Source organism: Sturnira hondurensis, unplaced genomic scaffold (genome assembly GCF_014824575.4).
Source record: "Sturnira hondurensis isolate 20B ecotype Veracruz unplaced genomic scaffold, ASM1482457v3 Scaffold0003620, whole genome shotgun sequence".
NCBI lineage: Eukaryota > Metazoa > Chordata > Mammalia > Chiroptera > Phyllostomidae > Sturnira > Sturnira hondurensis.
The window spans coordinates 1-6,252 of record NW_028076251.1 but is presented as its reverse complement, the minus strand read 5'-3'; the positions used below and the strand labels follow the sequence as shown (position 1 = coordinate 6,252).

Here is a 6,252-nt window from a genome sequence, read left to right as displayed (position 1 = left end):
GTGTATACCTTGCATCATTCGGTTTTTTCTTAAACAAATCGGTGGCTTGTACGTAGACCTCAAGAAACATAAGCTGAACATGACGAAGAATGTGGAGCCAGTGCGTTATATAAAATAAAAAAGGGGGAGATGTGGGAGCCCGCCAGGCCGCAGGGGACCAAAGACAGAGCCCCCACTGTGAAAATGGTGGAGGGACTTGGTTTCTGGTCCCTGGAGCCGGCGGGTATCTTGACATCTTCCGGACCTTCTCCTTCTCAGCCTTGAAGGAAAGAACAAGATCTTGGCATATGCGTCATGTTCCAAGAAAGTGATAGTCATGAGGACACTGCTATCTTCGGGCTAATGTTCTCAGGATATGAGAACATCTTGCCCTCTTGATAGTTTTCGGGAGTGTACAAACTTTTGTAAAACAACATTGTTCTCAGGCCACTGCAATTCTGCATATAAGCCAGCAGTTCCTTGAATAAAGTTGCCATTTGCCAGCAGAGCTATGGTCCTCTCCATTCTTTTAAGTCCCTCGCCTCACCTCGCGACCACCCTTGCTGCTGCGGGCAGCGGCATTACCTAAATTGTTAGAGAACATGAATACAAGGAAATGGACATGCCAGGAAATAAAGAGAAGAAACCAGTCTGTCCCATGAGATCAGTTATAGCTTCTGGTTCCGAGACATTGAACTTGTAATCAAGGTCACATTTTGAGCCTCAGAACAATTGTCTCTCATTTACCTGCCATCTCCCAACTCTTTTCAGAGCCCCCTTTATATCTTTGTTCCTGAGACTGTAGATGAAGGGGTTGAGCATGGGTGTGACCACAGTGTACAGCACTGAGGTGACTGCAATTGACTGTGAGCTGTGAGTACCAGCAGAGCTGAAGTTCACACCTAGGACTGCACCATAAAATAAGGAGACAACTGAGAGGTGAGATGCACAGGTAGAAAATGCTTTATACTTCCCCTGAGCTGATGGAATTGCTTGTATGGAAAAGACAATTTTAGAATAAGAGTAAAGAATCCCAGCCAGGGGACCAACACCCAGAATCCCAGTGGCCAAATACATCACCATGTCATTAAGAAAGGTGTCAGAACAGGCAAGTTGAATCATCTGCTTGACTTCACAGAAAAAGTGGGGGATTTCCAAGTCTACCCTGAAGGATAGTCACAACAACATTAAACTATGTAGCAGGGAATTCAGGGCACTCACGATCCAGGACACGAGAACCAGCAGTCCACAAAGCCGGGGGTTCATGATGACTCTGTAGTGCAGGGGGTGGCAGATGGCCACATATCGGTCATAGGCCATCACAGTCAGAAGGAAGTGGTCCCAGGCTCCAAGTAGTATAGAAAAATACACCTGGGTGATGCATCCTGCATAGGTGATGGCTTTGCTTTGTGTCTGGATGTTCAGCAGCATCTTTGGGATGGTGGTAAAGGTGAAACAAATGTCTACCAAGGACAGGTTGGAGAGGAGGAAGTACATGGGGGTGTGTAGGTGGGAGTCTGAGCTGATGGCCAGGATGATGAGCAGGTTTCCCAACACAGTGATCAGGTACATGGAGAGAAATAGCCCAAATAGGATGGGCTGCAGTTCTGGTTCCTCTGGTAGTCCCAGGAGAAGAAATTCTGAAATTGGGGTATTATTGCATTGTACCATGAGGTGGAGGTGACTAGGAGGAAAAAAAGTGGCATGGTTAGTTTTTATACAAATAGCAATTGTGCTAGCATAGATGAAAAGCTACAACGGTATTTTGCACTAAAGTAATCAATGTCAATTTTGGTACATATCAGAACCTTTAAGGCAACCCTCAACGTCTCTGATTAGGAATTTCTGTCCTCACAACTTTTTCCCCACATTGTCATGGTTTACACAGTTTTAATGAGAAATGGTTTCATGTACTTGAGGAATGGTCATTGATATTACACATCTCTAGGGGAAGGGTATAGTTAGGGTGCTGAGAGAAAAATTTTTTGAATATATTGATAGTGAAGCAATATACTTAATATATATCATACACCATGCTAGATGGTAACAGGTGAAGAAAAAGAAAGTAGGAATAATAGAGTGGATGGGGGCATTATATATTTTTTAAACTATGCTTTCATGTATCCCTGCAAATTAGGTGACACCTAATAAGGGATCCCCAGAAAGACAGAGTGTGAGACATGAAGAAATTGGGGGGGGGTGGCTGTGGGGAAAGAGTCAGTGCAAAGGCCTAAGGATGACACTTGTTTCCAACATTCAGGACTCAGAAAGGATCCAGCATAGGGAGTAGAAGGAGCAAGGGCAGAGAGATGAGAAATGCTGTCAGAGAGTGAGGGGGAGTGAGGTGGCCTCCCTGTTTCTGCTGAAACTCAGAGACAGGACGAATCCCTCGTTCACATGCAGTTTCTTGCACTTTATTAACTTTATTTCTAAAAATGTTGTAAATAGTAAGAGATCTTTCTTTTATTTTCATGGGTTGGTTAATATTCTGGCTTCTGTTTGTTAAAGGAAATATTTTGGAGTATATGGGCTCAGGCCAAAGTTCCCTACAACACACACACACATGCACATACACACACACACGATGACTACTTCCTGGGGCCTTGATATCACCAAGCTCTTCTCACCTGTCTCAATAACTGGAAAAGGAAGGATGCAAGTTATGATGTCAATCTCAGATTATCTTACCCTGTGTATATAGAAATAGTGTGCAAATTCAATTGGTTAAACCTCACATGGACATGTAAACATGGGACTCCATTTTTGTATAGCCATTCTGAATCCCTTATTTATTTATTTAGTTATCTATTTAAAGATTTTATTTTTTATATCTCTTTAGAGGGGAAGAGAAAAAGAGAGGGACAGAAATATCAGTGTATGTTTGCCTCTCATGCACCCCCTGCTGGGAACTGGCCAGCAACCCAGGCATGTGTCCTGACAAGGAATCAAACCACAGTTGTTTGTTGTGAAGACCTGCGCTTAATCCACTGAGCTACACCAGCCAGGGCATGAGTCCCTTTATTTAAAGGAGCTTAAAAAATTGGTTAAAGAGCAGAGAGGAATGGGATTTTTTTCTTGATTTCTGATTCTGCTGATTCATTGTTAGTAGGGCTCCGATACTGCTATGGAACAGGCACAAACAGCCCAAAAGATGGCGCAAGAAGAAGTCAAAGTCCCAGAGCCGATAACTCTCAGAGACCGAGAAATTGCCAGCCTCTCAGAAGCACAATTCAAGACACTGTTTATCAGGATGCTCACAGAACTGGTTGATTATAGTCACAAATTAGAGGAACATATGAAGGCTAAACTAATTGAAATTAAGGGAGATGTCCAGGAAACCAATAGCGATGGAAAGGAAACTGGGACTCAAATCAATGGAATGGACCAGAAGGAAGAACAAAACATCCCACCAGAAAGGAATGAAGAAATGAGAATTCAAAAAAATGAGGAGAGGCTTAGGAACCTCCAGGACATCTTTAAACGTTCCAACATCCGAATTATAGGGGTACCAGAAGGGGGAAAGAAACAGCCACGAGTGGAACACGTATTTGAACAAATAATAAAGGAGAACTTCCCCAGTCTGGCAAAGGAAATAGACTTCCAGGAAATCCAGGAAGCTCAGAGAGTGCCAAAGAAGTTGGACCCAAGAAGGAACACACCAAGGCACATCATAATTACATTAGCCAAGATTAAAATGAAGGAGAGAATCCTAGAAGCATCAAGAGATAAGGGGACAGTCACCTACAAAGGAGTACCCATCAGACTGTCAGTGGATTTCTTAAAAGAGACCTTACAGGCAAGAAGGGGCTGGAAAGAAGTATTCCAAGTCATGAAATCCAAAGACCTACAGCCAAGATTGCTTTATCCAGCAAAACTTTCATTTAGAATGGAAGGACAGATAAAGTGCTTCTCAGACAAGGTCAAGTTCAAGGAGTTCATCATCACCAAGCCCTTATTATATAAAATGCTAAAGGGACTTATATAAGAAAAAGAAGATGAAAATATGAACAGTGAAAGGACAGCAAACACACAGTTATCAACAACCACACCTAAAACAAAAGCAAAGCAAGAGGACAGCTAGATCAGGAGTGGAACCATAGAAATTAAGAACACATGGAGGGTTAGCAACAGGGGAGTGGGAGGAGGAGAAGGTGGAAGAAGGCACAGAAAATAGCATAGACAGTAGGTAGAAAATAGATAGGGGGGAGGGCAAGAATAGTGGGGGAAATATAGAATCTAAAGAGTTTGAGACACGTGGTTATAAACTAAGGGGGGGGGAGAATGGGGGGAGGGAGGGTGCGGGTGGAGGGGAATGAAGGGGGGGGAATAGAATAACTAATGGTATAATCAATAAAAAAATAAAAAACAATAAAAATTAAAAAAAATATGGTGCCTGGAGAACTGGACAGCTATGTGCAAAAAAAAAAAAAAGAAACTTGAGCACCAATTTACTCCATACACCAAAATAAATTCAAGGTAGATAAAAGACTTAAATATAAGCCATTACACCATTAAAGTCCTAGAGGAGAATATTGGCAGGAAGAAATCAGGTATTACATGCAGCAACATTTTTACTGATATGACCCCTAGAGCAAGGTACATAAAGGAAAGAATAAACAAATGGGATCTCATCAAAATAAAAAGCTTCTGCAAAGCTAGAAAAACCAGCATTAAGATAAAAAGAGAAGCAGCTGTTTGGGAAAACATATTTGCCAATGATACCTCAGACAAAGGTTTAATCTCCAAAATATACAAAGAAATTATTCGACTCCACTCAAAGAAGACAAGCAACGCAATTAAAAAATGAGCAAAGGACCTGAACAGACACTTCTCCAAAGAGGACATAGAGAGGATCCAGAGACACATGAAAAGATGCTCAATATTGCTAGCTATCAGAGAGATGCAAATTAAAACCACAATGAGATACCATCTTACACTGGTCAGAATGGCCATCATAAACAAAGCAACAAACAAGTGTTGGAGAGGTCATGGGAAAAAGGAGACCCTAGTTCTTTGCTGGTGGGATTGCAGACTGATACAACCACTATGGAAAACAGTATGGAATTTTCTAAGAAAACTAAAAATGGACCTGCCTTTTGACCCTGCAATGCCACTGCTGGGATTATATCCTAAGAACACTGAAACACTAATCCAAAAGAACCTATGCACACCAATGTTCATAGCAGCACAATTTCCAAAGCCAAGAGTTGGAAGCAACCTAGATGCCCATCAGAAAAATGAAGGGATCCAAAAACTATGGTACACTTACACAATGGAATTCTATGCAGCAGAAAGAAAGAAGGAGCTCCTACCCTTTGCAACATCATGGATGGAACTGGAAAGCACTATGCTGAGTGAAATAAGCCAGGTGGTGAAAGACAAATACTGTATGATCTCACCTTTAACAGGAACTTAAACAACAAAACAAATAAGCAAACAATATATGACCAAAGATACTGAAATTCATAACCGGCTGACAGGGACCAGAGGGGAGAGGGGAGAGAATTTCAGGGGAAGAGGGGAAGGATTCACAGAGACTAGTATAAAGGACACATGGAGAACAACTAAGGGGGGTGGAAACGGGAGGGAGGTCAGCAGCACATGGGGGGAGATGGGAGTGGGGGGTGGAAAACTGTACTTGAACAAGAATTAAATAAAAATTTAAGAAAATCTGTGGTACATTTACATAATGAAATACTACACAGTAGAAAAAATAAGAAATTCCTATGTTTTGTCACAACAAGGATGGAACTAGAGACTATTATGCTAAGTGAAATAAACCAATCAGTGAAAGATAAATAGCATATGATCTCACTGAATGTCATGGACAAAATAAACTAATGAGAAAAATAGAACCAGAGGTATAGGATCATGGAATAACCGGACAGCAGTAAGTGGCACAGGGGAGGTGGGGACTCTTTGAAAGAAGGTGGGGGGATTAGTCAGAGAATATATGTAAAGGACCAATGGCCATGGACAACCATGTGGGGATTGGCTATGGAAATGCAGGGAGGGCTGGGTGGTGGAACCAGAAGGAGAAAAATTGGGATAACTGTAAAAGCACAACCATAAAACAATAGAAAAATAAATGCCACTACAATATAAGAGCAATTTTAAATTCAGGAATTTCAACGTAGGAATTCCTTATTTTTTCTACTGTGTAGTATTTCATTGTGTAAATGTACCACAGTTTTTCTTTAATTTTTAAATTTAATTCTTGCCCATAATAAAAGTTATCAGCGGAGTTAGCTCTTTACAATCAAAGTATAGGAC

At 41.4% G+C, this 6,252-nt stretch overlaps 1 pseudogene; it reads right to left on the bottom strand.

Moving 5' to 3' along the window:
- Window positions 1-726: 726 nt before the first annotated feature.
- LOC118984217 (olfactory receptor 7A10-like) lies at window positions 727-1,650 on the bottom strand (annotated as a pseudogene).
- Between the last annotated feature and the right edge of the window lie 4,602 nt (window positions 1,651-6,252).